Source organism: Lupinus angustifolius, chromosome LG17 (assembly GCF_001865875.1).
Source record: "Lupinus angustifolius cultivar Tanjil chromosome LG17, LupAngTanjil_v1.0, whole genome shotgun sequence".
Lineage (NCBI taxonomy): Eukaryota > Viridiplantae > Streptophyta > Magnoliopsida > Fabales > Fabaceae > Lupinus > Lupinus angustifolius.
Genome location: NC_032025.1, coordinates 12,304,392 through 12,321,344, shown reverse-complemented (window position 1 = coordinate 12,321,344; position 16,953 = coordinate 12,304,392). Strand labels below are relative to the sequence as shown.

Genomic DNA, 16,953 nt, shown 5'->3' with positions numbered 1-16,953 from the left:
GCGAATACTCTGACCGCTACCCCTATTCAACCCCCCCCCCCCCTTCTAGGTGTATTTTAGCCACTCATACCTAACAACATAAAGAGAAACTCACTTGCAATATAAATAATTTAGCAACAATTGAATGCAAAACATGATCAGACTGAAACTATTATGTCCTCTTGGTCCTTTGCAACACTAAAAAAATCAAACTTTTTTGCCTTAGTCGCTCCTCTAAATTTAATAGCTTGTTCTTTTTTGGAAGGTAATTACTTTTTAAGAATTAAAAATTGTACACTCATTTCCAAATAATAGAAATATGGGTTAACATGTAAGATATTATCTGTCAAAATGCTAGTATTATTAATTACAATTGAATTTTAAAATATACATGAATGGATATGAATGATAATTGATAGATTTACTGAATATGTATAAAACATTTTAAGAGGAATTTTTATTGAGAGGGTGGAGGAACATCACTCAAAACAAAGTACAAGATTTCCAGGAGAAATTCATCATCCACATAAAAGCTTTTGAAGCTATAATATGAACTGCTCTATTTTCTTGTTTTCCAATATAAAGCAAGTCATAGTCATTGAAATAGGTTGCCAAATCTTTGCATTCTTGAACAAGCTCCTCTAGATAAGAACATCCCATATATTACTTGCGCCATAGCTCCTGTAGCAAGAGAAACTTTGTTTCCAAAGCCATGGAGACAAACCTCAAGTCAATCTCAATTTCGGAGGAAGTATATCCTCTTGGTCCGAACCGTGGAACTGGTAAAACCGAATCAAATTAAATAAAAAATGGTGGTTCGTTTCAATTTATGAGTTCAAATCCGTTTTTATTTTGTGAAACTAATTCAATAAAGTTCAATTTACACTTTCACAATTTCTAAAACATTTCAAACTGAATCAAACCATATTTTTACTACATAGATTATTTTTCAATAAGTTTATTGCTCTCCTTGGAGTGGTTGGGTTTGGCCACTTATAATAATATCTTAAAAACAGTGGTATGAGAGTGAGTAAAACCATGACCTGACATAGTTTTTAAAAGTGTGGCCTAAACATTAAACAGGATGTACAAAACCGTGGCCTAAAACAAGTTTTGAGTACCATTGCCTTGAAGTAGTTATAGTTATACAAACAGTAATCTTTTCCTATATTTTTTGTCAGAATTTTCCTTTTGTGTGATAAAAAGTAAAAAAAAACGTGGTCTATTGGAACAGGTCACATTCACGTGCAACAAACTTTGAAAACCATGGAGAAACTGTGATCTAAATTTTATGCCATAATTTTAATGTCCATGATTTTTTGTTGTGGCCAAGAAGAAAAATGTTGTAGTATTTAGTATAGTTCTATTTTCTATCATAACCTTTTTTTTTCAAAATTGTTTAAATAAGCAACTTATATCATAAAATAAAGTTTTATTTTAGATATAGAAACATTTTTACCAAGCTTCATAAATATTACTTTTTTGGGAGATTATAATCATAATCTAATTTATACATCTCTACTAAACACACGCTAAAATATATCTCTACCAAACACATCGTGATGGCTTTTGAATATTTTGGTGTACATCAAGTTTTTTCTGACTGGGAACTCAATTCCTCAAACTTCAAATGCACCATAGCATGTTACATTTGATAACAATTGCTTCCTAAGTATGATGAGATTTTTTTTATAGCTATTTGATATAAAAAAATAAGAGGAGTAAAGTGTGAGTAAATAATGTGTTGGTTTAAAAGCCGGTGGCGTTAGAGACATGTACGCTGGCTGCATGTGTTAGAGTTAGAGCATGCTGGGTGTATGTGTTAGAGCATATCTTAGAGTTCTAGGCATTACAAAGTAAAAATATTCCACCTCAAGATGAAAACCACTTTTTAGCCAAAGTTTTTTACTATTCTAAATTGAGAATCCCCTATCTAGCTTCACACTTTTTAGCACACTGTAGCGCAAAAACTTGTGGACGACAATTATACTTTTCCTGACCTTCATGGCCGACATGTGAGGCTATGGGGCAAGTAGTGCCGAAGATCCATAATTAGTGGGGCTCAAATTTTCTTTACTTTATTTTGGATGACAAAATTTTCTTTATTTATACAACTAATTTTATATCTACATGATAAGTATATTACTATTTTTATTCTTTATTTATTTGTTGTGTTATCAATTGTTATTATAAGAAAAGGGAGAAACGAGAGAGAGGAAAGTAGAGAGAGTAAAATTGAATTTGTTATTAATGATTTGTTAAGTTGTTACAAGAGAAAGGTGAGGTATTTATACTAAAGACTTGCCAGCTCAGCACAATGAGCACAACACAGTTTTAACCTCACCTTTAATTAAGAACAACTCAATAAAAGCCTAACCAGCTAACCATACTCTAATATACCGTCTTGAATCTCTGGGCTCTGAAAATCTTGACCAATGTTGAGATAGTCTCTGACTTGAAGTTGTTGCCTGAAACCAATGAACTTGTACTTAAGAACAGAACCATCAAGATTTTCTTTTACCCTAAAGACCTATTTATAACCAATGGCTTGCTTATAAGGAGGTAAGGGAACCAATGACCATGTTTCCAATGCAAGAAGAGCATTATATTCTTCATGCTTTGCTTGTTTCCAAATAGGATCAGCAAGAGCAGACTTAGCATTTACTGGTTCACTGTGAGTAAGCAACACCCGAGGCAGAATGGTTTTGAAAATACCAGACTTGGATCTAGTTTGCATTGGATGAGTAGACTGAGCAGAAATAATGGATAAAGGAGGAGGAGGAGAAGAAGGAATGGAACAATTAGACCCAGAGGTGAAGTCAGACAGATTAACAGGACTAGGAAATGAGAATAAAGGACCACCACTGGACTCAGGCTTAGTAGACATAGAAACAGAGGTAGGAGGAGTAAACACATTCAAAGGAGTAGGAGATTGAGAGAGAATACAGGGAGTGGTAGTTGACAAATCACTATCACCAAAACCATGATTGTGAACAAAAGGAATGAGTGTTCATTAAGCACTACATCCTTGGAGATGTAAATTGTAACACCCCAGTTATGACATACGACCTCCTAGGTCCATGAATATACCGACTGTGTCACCAATAATACCTTAATCCTGACATGCGACCTCCCAGGCCCATGAATACACTGAGCGTGCCACCTACTCTACCGTATTTTATTCCCCACAAAAGGGAGCCTCTCGCGACTCGAACCCATGACCTTAGGGATAAATAGTCATTATTAACATGAGTCACTACCATTAAGATAGATTAGCTTAATGGTAGCGACTCAGTCGTATAGTGGCTATTTATCCCCGAGGTCACGGGTTCGAGTCGCGGAAGGCTCCCCTAGGAGGGGAATAAAATACTGCAGGGAGTATTTAAGCTAAAGAGGTGGCACGCTCAGTATATGTATGGGCCTGGGAGGTTGCATGACATAACTGAGGTGTTACATAAATTCTTCCATGCTTAGATAAGCATTTGTAACCTTTGTGATTAGGTGAATACCCTAAGAATACACACTCAGTGCTTCTAGGTTCAAGTTTGTTTTTGTTGTAAGGCCTAAGAAGAGGATAGCAAGAGCAACCAAAAACTTTGAAGAATTTGTAATCAGAAATGACTCCATAGAGGACCTGATAAGGTGACCTCTGTTGTAAAATAGGAGTGGGAATCCTATTGATAAGAAAAACTGCAGCACTAAAAGCAAATTCCCAAAACTCCATAGGTAAATGAGCATGAGCTAAGAGAGTTAGACCAGTTTCAACAATGTGCCTAAGCTTTCTTTCCACAGTACCTTGTGGATGGTGAGTGTGGGGACAAGAAAGCCTATGGTTGATGCCTAAAGACCCTAGATAAGTGGTGAATGGTCTAAATCACAACCAAAGTCACTTTGGACAGCCTTAATGGTTGTACGAAACTGAGTTTTGACTAGATTAACAAAGTATTGAAACAAAGATAGAGTTTCAGATTTTTGTTTTAAAAGAAATAGCCAGGTAAATCTAGAATGAGCATCAACAATAGTAAAATAATATCTAAACCTAGAATAAGAACGCATAGGTGCAGGACCCCACAAATCCACAAACACAAGTTCAAAAGGATTATGATAAACAGAAGTAGACAATGGAGCATGCAATTTATGACCTTTTCCTAAACAACAAGCTTGACAGAAATCAGAAATTGATATATTTCAATAAGGCACCTTACATTGTTTCAAAACATTGTAAACTGTGGCCTCTTAAGGATGACCAAGTCTAAAACGTCACAATTGATAAGAACTACACAAAGTATGAGAACTACACAAATTAGAAGAACTAGTATGAGCAGAAGACTTATTCAAATCAGAAGCTATTGAGCAGCTTGGAACACAGCTAGGAATAATATCATGAAAAGCATATAATTTGTCTTTGGTGAGAATCCCTTTCAAGAGAAGCTTATTAGAACTCTGAGATTTAACGAAACAATCATTAGCATGAAATTCAAAATAACAATTGTTATCCCTAGCAAACTGAGAGACACTGATGAGATTTTTTGTAATATTAGGAACATGTAAAAGATTGTTTAGAGAAAAAGAAAATGAAGAGTTAGAAGAGTTAAACCAAGAGTTCCCAGTAGAAGTAATATGAATACCATGACCATTATCGATGAATATGTGTTCAGGACCAAAGTGTTCTTGAGGTTCATGAATGAGACCAGCATCTGAGGTTAAGTGATTGGTGACACCAGAGTTAGGATACCAGGTGGAAGGCTTCTGCGTTCAAAGAGGAGCATTAGTAGTCATGGCATGAGGTGTGTAAGATGTGTGAGGATGATATTTTTCATGTGAGCTTGGAGGAAACATGTATTGTGAAGAAATTGGGCCAGACCCAAGCAGAGAAGTGGAAGGAGGAGGCCCAAAGGAATAATGAGCATTTGTAGGAGGAAAATAAGAAGAATGAGGATGTATGTGAGGAGGAGAGTAATAGTGATCAACATAAGGTGAGTTGTAATGGGCCAAGTGTTTCATGGGCCCATTGGAAAAATTAAGTGTGTTTTGAGGTCCAGACCCATTTGGACGAGTAGGAGCTCCAGATCCAGGAGGAATGTGGGAGAGGGAGCTGCATCCAAGAGGTCCATAATAGCAGTTGGATACCTCATCTCCATGACGATTATAGAACTCACAATACAATTGTGAATGACGGTAATAACTCCGACCATCTCTGCAATGACCACCACGTCTGCCTCCTCGAAAGCCATGATAACCGCCAGCAGCAAAATTAGGTCGCATTGATGAAAAATGACCCGAACCATGAAATGGAGACGATGATGGAACTGATTTCATCGAGTGTTGACCAGAAGAAGATGAGAGAGATGGAGCAGCAGCAACATTTGTAGATTGAGCATCAACGAGAACTTTGGATTTGTTCTTCTCCATTCTTGCTTCAAAAGTTAGGAGAAATGACTCCAAACTATGTAGTGTTGGTGGATCATCTTTCGTTTCAATTGAAGTTACAACTGGTTGAAATTCCTCATTTTAACCATCAAGAACATAATCGATGTGCTCTGAGGTTGAAATTGGTGCTCCAATGAATACAAGTGCATCCACTAAGTTCTTAATTATGCGAAAATACTCAGAAATTGACAAAGAACCTTGAGTAATAGAGTGTAACTGAGAACGAAGTTGATGACTCCTTGCTTTTGTTTGTGAGCTACAAAAGTTATGTAACTCTTCCCATAACTGCCATGAGTGTTGACACCCAACAACTCTAGGCTGTAAACTCTCTGATAATGAGTTCTGAATCCATGAGAAGATCGTTTGACTTTGCTCCTCCCAGCGTAGATAAGACGAGTTTAGCTTATTGATTAATAGCTCATCATCGTTGATAAATTGAGGAGGTATTTCTGTACCGAGAACGAATCTGTTGGCTCGGTTGGAAGTGAGTGTTGCGAGCATGAAATGACGCCACACTAAGAAGTTTTGTTCCATAAGTTTCATCATCGGCGTTGGAAGTACCAGCAATGACGCGACGGTTTGCAGCAGAGACGGAGAAGGTGAAGGTTATGAAGATGGTGGAGGAGAAGATTGAGAGGCTCTAGGAACGGTTGAAGTCATGATAGCCTAACCAACTAACCATACTCTAATAGTTATTACTTTATGCATAAATATGTTAAAATTGTTGTTTTACAGTATCATATAGTTTATGTGTAATTAAAATAATGGTTTGACCTATAGTGAGAAAAATATGAGATTATTTAATGATCATTAAGGAGATGACTCCATAAAATATATTATACTCAAATCTCCAACAAGTAATAATTGAGCTAAAAAGAAAGTGTATATTCCATTCTCACGATTTGTATGAAACTTCTTTTGTTCAAAATTTATTTTAAAAACATTATTTAACTAAATTCTTTTCTTATACAATAGGTACTCATTTTTATTTCACCATGGTAATTTATTTTAAGCTCTCAATTTTGTTCATACTTCGATATACAATTTTCATATAGTTAAATTAGGGCCCAAATATTTTCTCACACTGTGCCTACAAAATGTAAGAGTCGACACTGCTAGGATGGTAACGAAATAATTAAAAAGTTCTATTTTCTTCTATCTCTTTATGAAAAAGAATCATCTCCAATACTGAAGAAACAATTTGCATTTTTTGCTTTTTGTATGTGTAAAAGTGACATTTTGTTGTATCTATAGAGTAAAAATGTCATATTATACCATTTTTTCCTTTTACTTTTTAGGTACTTCCCCGCCGAAAAGGATACACACCCCTTTTCCTCCCTTTACTTTTCAATCTAACTGAATGTAGTATAATATTTTACTAGTGGAAATTTACACCCTAATTAACTTGTACAGTTTTCATTTCTCTACAACTATTGTAAAGTGACCACAAGCATCTTAATTTTGAACTTAATTCAAGGTATAATCAATGATTCCTCAACCAAAACCTTCATTAACTATATTTTTTAAGAATTCCACAATTTTAATAAAATTTAGTTGCATATAAAAAATGATACACTCTAAAAAAATAAAGGTCGGTCCACTAATAAAGAATTATCTCATGTATGGTAAAGAAGTAAGTTTGCACGTCATTGTCAATATGAGAACATTGCTAGTACACAATATATAAGCATCTTTGCAAGCACTATTTGAACAATAATGCCTATCTTAATAGTCCAAATCATTTTCATTTGGTAGGGAAATGTAAAAGTTGTCAACAATTAAATAATTTACTTGCATATTAAAATATTGAATTAAATTTTGTTTATAAAATCAATAACAATTAGATTAATATGAATAGATTAGAAAAGATAGATGAAAATGAAAAAAGATTTCTACACATAATAAATCCTAATTGTATGAAATATCTGTCTGTTCACACTTCTAATTTTTGAGACGCGATATTCATAATTCATACACGTTTAAAACATGAGCCCAGAAAACTACATAATGTTTGACCACTTAGATAGTATTATATTATATTTACGAATTCGTTCGCATTCATATTTGGTCCACGTCGATCACATTGAATTTGCCCACGAGAGGAACAAATACAAATGAATTGAGCTTATTTGAAACATCTTTTTTGAAGTTTACTTGGTTTTTTCATCATAACAAAACCCACTTTTTTTAAATATTTCACAATTATTTAGACGTACATAGGATAGTCCAGATAATTTTGAGTTGACAAATTTGATGATGCACAGCAGCACATGATAAAGCCACATAAGAATGTAGTATGGATTTTTTTCTGTATTAGAGAAATGAGTGTTATCAAAATCTAAATTAATATGGGTTTCATCCTAGTTATTCAGGCGTCCTAACTATTCAAAGGTAGTCACATACCCGACCACGCAAGGTCGAGTACGACTGGTCAAGGAGCTTGTGCAGAAGCCAACCCCTTTCATGATCGGATATCTCAGGTCGGGTCCAGGACCACTCCTCGTCTGAAAGACCGCCAACAACCCACTATCACACCACCTTATAGCCCCACCTACCCTTCTGCCACACGACAAGAATAGAGTATTGTCACGCCCCGATTTTCGGCTACGCGACCTCTCGAGTCGCCACTACATTTTTTACTGTAAAAAATGTAGAAAAATCTTTTTTAGCCCAATTACCTTGGGCCATTTGGATTTTTGATATCCAGGTTCGGAAGTCGGTTACGGGGTAGGGAAGGTATTAGCACCCCACCCGCCCGCCTTAGGCGGTACCCTATACTAAACTACATGGATTATTNAGGGTAGGGAAGGTATTAGCACCCCACCCGCTCACCTTAAGCGGTACCCTATACTAAACTACATGGATTACTATATTTTTGATTTGTTGTTATTACTATTAAATAAAGGAACACCTCTTTATTAATTAAATTAATTAGTTGATGATTAATTACTTAAATGAAAAAAAATTATGTTTTTAGTTCTGCCTAACAAGATTGACTTTGGTCATACGTATCCCTATTAAGGGAATCAAGGCTTACGTAGTTCTTTAAGTAGAAAAATGATTGTTGGTTGGATTAATTTTAAAAAAAATATAAGTTAAATCTCGACTAACAATCCTATAATACAAGTGAAGTACAGCCCATATGTCCGATCCCGCACTTTGTACTCAGGGTTAGTTAAGATCTTAACATGTTTATGAACAAAAGATTTTTGTTTCGTTGGTGAATTAGTCATGGCGATCATTAAGTTGATCAAGTGCAACCCATATGTCCGACACCGCATCATATCTTAAAATTGGAGTGATTTTTTAAAATTCCCAGCGTCTGGACACGTGTCAGCGCCTGGTTGGTGAAAAAAGAGGTTGCACCGTGCGCCTACCCGTGCTGGATCCAAACGTCTGGATACGTCCAGACACGTGGCGCTTGGAGGTTGGACGGAAGGATGGGCTCACGGTTTGAGCAGTGAGCACGGGTGCAGGGGAACCTGTGTTCTCCTGGGACAGGGATCTAGTGTGGCACTGTGCAGTGAAACCTGGACGCGTTTCGTACTGCGATTGGCTGCCTTTTGAGGTCAACCCGTGGATGGAGGAAGTACTCAGATCGGATGGCTGTGAATTGCGGATACACGGGTAAACGATGAGCTCACCCACACTGGATTAATTCTCGCAGATATTTTCTTTTTTTTCTCTTTCTCTGCAGTAACGTTGACAGTGGGTTTGGGGAACTTTTTGGGTGTTTTTTCTGGCATTGTTTCAATAAAACTCCCATGTCCTCTTCTCCTCTTCCTGACCCACAATTTATAGAAAAAAAATACTACACTAAAATCCTAAAATTTTGCCTACCCTATTTAATTTTTAATAAATCAAATATTCCATTTTTTAAAATCCAATCAAATTGATTTGATTTCCATGAACCATGAGATTTGAAAAATTGATTTCAGATCTGGAATTTGAATTTCAAATCTGAAATTTAAATTTAAATTTGAAATTAAAATATTTTGAAAATCGTTTTTTATTTTTTTGTTTATCCGAAAAGTCAATAAATATTTCAGAGTAAATAATCTTTTTTTTATTTTTTTATTTTTTTTTTGAAATTCGAAAAATAAATTTTATTATTATTATGGCATCCAATTGTGCTTTTAAGCATGATATTTTATTTAAATGCTAAAAAAAATTCCGAAAATTACTTTTTAAAATATCTTTCACCATCTTCTATTTATGGAAAGCTATTTCGAAAAAAAATTTAAAAGAAGAAAACATTTTTTTCTACTTTTTTTATTCTTTTTGTTTTGGAAGATGACATGTGGGCCTATGGTGGCCCAAACAACATTTATTTTAAAAAATTGTTTTTTAGGGCTTAGACTTTATTTGTATTTTCTTGAAATGGAAACTTATTATTTTGGAAATGAATTGGGCTTTTTCTTGGGCCGGACAAAAATGGGTGTTCACAACTGCCCCTCTTTACTTGTTGCTTACTTGATATCAAATAAACCAGGGTTTGAGGGGTATCATGGTAAGTAACCAGTAAAGAAATGAACGCTATTTTGTCAAGGCTCAGAAAACGTCCTTTTGAAAGGGTGCCGAATTTGGGTCAAGGATTTGCTGAGGCACCCGTATTGCCATAAGGAGTCAGGGATTTGTTGAGGCACCCATGCTGCCATAGAAAATTTAGGGATTTGTTGAGGCACCCGTATTGCCACGAGGAGTCAGGGATTTGTCGAGGCACCCATGCTGCCATAGAAAATTTAGGGATTTGTTGAGGCACCCGTATTGCCATAAGGAGTCAGGGATTTGTTGAGGCACCCATGCTGCCATAGAAAATTTAGGGATTTGTTGAGGCACCCGTATTGCCATAAGGAGTCAGGGATTTGTTGAGGCACCCATGCTGCCATAGAAAATTTACGGATTTGTTGAGGCACCCGTATTGCCACAAGGAGTCAGGGATTTGAAAAGACACCCATGCTGCCATAGAAAATTTAGGGATTTGTTGAGACACCCGTATTGTCATAAGGAGTCAGGGATTTGTTGAGGCACCCATGCTGCCATAGAATTCAGGTTTATGTGGTCGCTAGAGGAAACTTTAGATGGCTTTAGAGCACTTTGTCTCAGAAACGCTTTTTGAATGCATGGTTTGTTTGAATGCATGGTTTGCGTAGTGTTGGACTTATGAGATTAATGCCAATGCTTGTGTATGGATGCAGTTATCCCAGTGGGATGTCATATGGGTGTGTTTGTTTATGATTTATTGAAAGACAATGTTAGGCTTCCGCAACACCCCATTATGCTAGATATGCTGAAAATTGTATTGTTAAGACACTCGGGCTTCTCTTTTGCCAAGGTTCGTGCTTGTGACCCCCTTTTCATTGTTTTAGACACGATGCATCAGGACGGACTAAAAATTTTGATCAATCTTTTCGTAAAAAAAAAGAATTTTGCTTATTAGAAAATAACTTTCATGCTGAAAGACATTGTGATATATCAAAACCAAATTTATTTGCTTTCCATTAGCTTTTCAAAGAACGTGAAAGTCATACAAGCCTGCCGTAGCAAGGAGCCCTGACCCAGAGCTTACAACTAATTTTTCCAATAATTGCCCCAGTTTCTAGCGATTCTTCGGCTTCCGAGTTTCTTGTTTTTGGGAGTACCTCTCACGAATAATACTTCTTTACTGCATCCGAATTTATGGTGAGATGTAGATCCTCTCCATCCATGTCAGTTAGGATTAGGGCTCCACCTTCGTAGTTTGGAGTCCATTTTCCCCGGCTGTCTTTTTGGATCGGTAAGATCTTCTTCAACACCAAGTCTCCTTCCCTGAACTGGCGGGGCCGAACCTTCTTTGAATATGCCTTCATCATTCTCTTCTAATACAACTGTTCGTGGCAAATTGCAGTTAGTCTTCGACCATCTATCAGATTCAATCGATCTTGTCGAGCTTGAACCCATTCTGACTCATTCAGGCCTACTTCTGCCAAAACCCTTAGATATGGGATCTATACCTCAACTAGAATAATAGCTTCCATACCATAAACCAGGGAGTATGGAGTAATCCCGTGGAAGTGCGGACTGAAGTACGATAACTGTGTAACGCGAATGGCAGCATTTCATGCCAATCTTTGTAAGTCACCACCATCTTCTGGACTATCTTCTTGATGTTCTTATTGGCTGCTTCAACGGCTCCATTCATCTTGGGTCGGTAAGGCGAAGATGTGTGATGTTTTATTTTGAAATTTTCACACATCTCAATCATCATCTTGTTGTTCAGGTTGGTTGCATTGTCGGTAATGATCTGATCAGGTAACCCATATCGACATATTAACTCTCTTTTTATGAACCTGAGGACTACCTTCCGGGTCACGCTAGCATAGGAGTTTGCTTCCACCCATTTAGTGAAGTAATGTATAGCAACCAGGATGAACCGATGTCCATTAGAGGCCTTCGGCTCTATGGGTCCAATGACGTCCATTCCCCACATGGAAAATGGCCAAGGAGACCGTAAGACATTCAAGGGGTTCAGAGGTGCATTGATGTTGTTCGCATATATCTGGCATTTGTGGCACTTCTTCACATAGTTGCAGCAATCAGTTTCCATTGTCAACCAGAAGTACCTTGCTCTCATGATCTTCTTGGCCATAGCATGCCCATTCGCGTGGGTCCCGAAATTTCCCTCATGTACCTCTTCCACCATCCTCTAAGCTTCCTTGGCTTCCAGGCATTGGAGGAGTACCATATCGTGATTTCTTTTGTAAACAACATCCCCACTCAGAAAGAAGTTTGTGGCTAGTCGTCTGAGTGTTCTTTTGTCGGTATCTGAGGCATTCGGAGGATAGACCTATCTTCTTAGGTACTCTCTTATGTCTTGGTACCATGGCCTGTCGTCGGGCTCTTCTTCAATTGCATGATAGTAAGCTGGTTCAGTGTTATCTTTTATTTGGAACAGGAGCAACCTGTCCCCTCCCACATGAAACATCGAGGATAAGGTTGCTAGTGCATCTGCCAGCCTATTGTCTTCTCCAGGGATATGATAAAAATTCACTTGATCAAACTGTTTATTCAGCTTCTGGATGTAATTTCTGTAGGGCACCAATTTGCTGTCACGAGTTTCCTATTCTCCTTTTATCTGGTGGATTACTAGGGAAGAATCTCCGAATACTTCTAGGATCTTTTCTTTTGCATCAATGGCAACCTTTAGTCCCAAAGCGCACGCCTCATATTCTGCTATGTTATTGGTACAGTCAAAGCATAGCCTGGCAGTAAAAGGAAGGAATTTCCCTTCTGGAGATACCAACACAACACCTACTCTATGCCCGAATGCGTTGGAGGCCCCATCAAAGACTAGGGTCCATTTTTATTCTTCTCTTGATTCATCGGATAAGGCCATGATGTTCTCATCTGGAAACTCGTACTTCATCTGCCCCAGTTTGTCTACGGGTTGATCGGCCAAGTAGTCAGCAATAACACTTCCTTTCACAGCCTTTTGCGTCACATACATGATGTCATATTCAGATAACAACACCTGCCATCTAGCAATCCTTCCGGTCAGTATGGGTTTCTGGAAGATATACTTGACGGGATCCATTCTTGACACTAACCAAGTAGTATGACTCAACATATATTGTCTCAAACAGTGAGAGGCCCATACTAGGGTGCAACATGTACGTTCTAACAATGAGTATTTTATTTCGCAAGCTGTGAATTTCTTGCTCAAATAATAGATGGTTTGCTCCTTTCTTCCATAATCACCATGCTGCCCCAAGACGCATCCCATAGATTCATCAAACACAGTGAGATATTGAATCAAGGGTCGACCTGGAACTGGAGGCATCAACACTGGAGGTTCGGTCAAGTACTGCTTTATCTTTTCAAACGCTGATTGACAATCATCATTCCACCTTACTGCGTGATTCTTCCTCAAGAGTTTGAATATTGGTTCACATGTGGATGTCAGTTGCGAGATGAACCGGGAAATGTAATTTAGCCTCCCTAAGAATCCTCTGACCTCTTTCTCTGTTCGGGGGGTTGGCATTTCGACGATGGCCTTCACCTTCTCAGGATCTACCTCAATACCCTTCTGGCTAACGATGAAACCCAATACCCGTCCGGATTTCACTCCGAAACTGCACTTGGTTGGATTCAACTTGAGGTGATACTTTCGCAGTCTCTCAAATAAATGTCTCAAGTTGTCTACATGTTCTCCCTCTGTTTTGGATTTGCAGATGATGTCGTCGATGTAGACTTTTATCTCCTTATGCATCATGTCGTGGAAGAGGGTTACCATGGCTCTCTGATATGTAGCCATAGCATTTTTTAATCCGAATGGCATGACCTGGTAGCAGAAGGTACCCCATGGAGTGATAAATGTAGTTTTGCTCACATCCTCTGGCGCCATTTTGATCTGATGATACCCCGAATACCCATCCATAAATGAGAAAAGAGCATGGTCTGCAGTGCTATCAACTAAGACATCTATATGCGGCACCGGAAAGTCATCCTTTGGGCTAGCCTTGTTGAGGTCTCTGTAGTCAACACATATTCTAAGCTTTCCTCCCTTCTTCGACACATCTACCATATTGGCAACCCAATCTGGGTATTCAGCAACTTTAACAAACCCAAATGTCAACCATTTCTCTACTTCTTCCTTGACCCGTAAGGAGATCTCTGGCTTGATTTTTCGTAGCTTCTGCTTCACTGGCCTAGAGTTGGGTATTAGTGGTAATTTATGCTCTACTATACCTCGGTCTAGTCCCGGCATCTCTTCATATGACCAAGCAAAGACGTCCTTGAATTCGTGTAAGAGTTTGACTAGCCTTTCTCGTTCCTTAACGTCCATCGTGGTGCCTACTTTCACTTCCTTCTTATCTTCCTCAGAACCCAGGTTGACGAGTTCGACAGGATCTTGGTGTGGTTGAATCTCTCTGGCTTCTTGCTCTACCAGTCTGAGTAGTTCTGGGGGAGCCTCCCATTCATCATCACTGTCATCTTCCACTTGGTTGATGGGTTGGTCAGATCTAGAGAAGGGCTCACCAGCATGGCCCTCACTTTCAGAGTCGCTATTGGCTCTGCAATACGGGGATGACCGAGTCAGCTCCCCATAAATTTGGTTTTAATTTTACTGACCTTTTTTTGTTTTTAATGATTTTCTTTCAGTATGCAATGAATAAAAAATGCAAAAGAGACGCATTGATATGATAAAAAAATTGATCTTTACTAATTTTGAAAGTACTAAAACAAATGAGCCCTTATTGAAAAATATAAAAATGTCTAATAGCCTTGGGCATAGCTAGAAGACTACATTTATTTATTACTTTGGTTCTAGTGAAACTGATGCATGCGCTTCTTCCCTCCAATTCTTCAAGCGGGTACCGGGGGGACACATGTACACGAACCCAAACTCTTCCTCCACGCCTTCTTCTTCTATGATGGATGGTACTGCTGCTAACAAAGCTTTGACTGATGTGCGGTATTGGAAGTTTTGCCACAACCTCATTTCTGAACTGCCCCAGCCGAGCCACACAACCACTTTTCCTTGCTCCTATAGTTTGGAGTTTGTCTTCACGAGTGGGTCTATATCCCAAGCCATATCGACCTTTTTTAGCTTTGGGTATTAGGACTTCTTTGTAGCCTTGTCCATATCTTCCCAATCCTCTACCAGGTTGATACCCCTCACGGACCATCATGTTTCCCGCCACGAGAGAAGCATCTAATGGATAAAGATTCAGATTTGGTGCACCTTCTATCATAAATGTGGTGTCTGCAATCTCGAGGCCTTGGAATGATGTCTTAATGCCTCCTCAGTCACTTCGACATAGCGGGTGTCAAATGGCTGGGATACCATCACATCTTCTTCCCCCGAAACCGTTATCAACCTTCCATCAACTATAAACTTTACCTTTTGATGTAGGGTAGACGGTATTGTTCCTGAAGAGTGAATCCATGGACGTCCCAACAAGCAGCTATACGTCGGATTGATATCCATTACATGAAACAAAATGTTAACTGTGCATGGTCCTATCTTGATCGGTAACTCCATCTCCCCCATCACATCTCTACGGGACCCATCAAAACCTTAATAATCATTGAGCTGGCCCTCAAGCAGGAGGCGTCTACTGGCAATTTGGAGAAAGTCTGCTTCGTCATTACATTCAGAGACGACCCATTGTGTAGGAGGACTTTACCAATCACACAGTCATTACACATTACTAAGATATGCAGGGAGCGAACATGTATGGTGCCCTCAGGAGGTAACTCTTGGTCACAAAAGGATATGTAATTGTCCGCTACAATGTTGTTGACTATCCCCCCAAATCTGTCAGTTGTAATGTCGTGGTTGACGTGACTCTGGTTCAATACTTTTAGCAGCATATTCCTGTGAGCCTCAAAGCTCATTAATAAGGACAACAAAGATATTCTTGTTGGAGTCTTATTAAGCTGGTCCACTACCTTGTATTCACTTTGCTTGATGAACCTTAGAAACTCACAAGCCTCTTCATTTGACACTCCTTCGGGTAAGACTACCTCAACTTCCTCTTCCATAGGTTCTGGCACTTTTTCTTTGTTTTTATCCTTAGTGGCCCCAGATGGACCCCTTTCTATCTCTGGTGGAACATAGATAACCTTGTGATTCTGCTACTTCCTGCAATGTTGGTAACTATAGAAGGATTCCCCATTGGTTCCTCTTTGTAAATCCAAGGCACTACCTTATCTGATTCATACGGGAATGGACTCTACTCCCTCGCTATCACGGGTTCCATTGTCGAATGAATGGTTCCCATTGGTGCTGATTGAAATATGTCTGAACTCCTCCAGGTGGATTTATAACAGGTTCATACGTGTGTATGAATATAGGTATCTCCTTCTGGTGCTTCTCTAAGACATTAATGCCATGGCCTTGTGTTTTTTCGCTTATGGCAATTAGTTTCAAGTACATCATTTTTTGAAGAAGCAACTTGAACTCCTTGCAAACCTCCAAACTATGGCCCACACGGCCATGCATCTCACAACTCTTTATGTCATTGTTATCTGACTCTTGGTCAACAACCTCCACCAAACCTTGTCTGCACATCTCTCGGAAAATAAAGCTCATAGGCATCTTCACATCATCAACTTTGCCCATAATTACAACCTTGCTCTTCTCCAGAATAGCATTCACTCCTTGATTTCCATGGTTTGGTAGAGGATTTCCAGTTATGTTGGGTCTAGTCTCCCGGAAATCTATCCGCTTGGCGTTGATGAGGTCCTGAACTCTGTACTTGAAGGCCCTGCAGTCTTCTACCAGATGCCCTGCAGCTCCATAATGGTAAGCGCAGTTGACGTTTTCATTGTGCCATGGCCTAGGGTTCTCGTAGACTCTTCCAGGGACTGGTGCGATCATCCCCTGCCCTAGTAGATATGCGAAAAGCTCTGTATAGGTTATCGGGAACTGGTCAAATACGGGTGCTCTCCTTTCTTGTTGGTTATAGTTATTGTTTCTGGGATAATGAGTGTACCCTTGTCTGGGTTGGTGTATGTTATTATTTGGATGAGGAGGGTTATGGGTGGTTTGATTCTGTG

At 38.7% G+C, this 16,953-nt stretch overlaps 1 pseudogene; it reads right to left on the bottom strand.

Annotated features, from left to right (window-relative positions):
• On the bottom strand, positions 11,055 to 15,936 carry LOC109330892 (annotated as a pseudogene).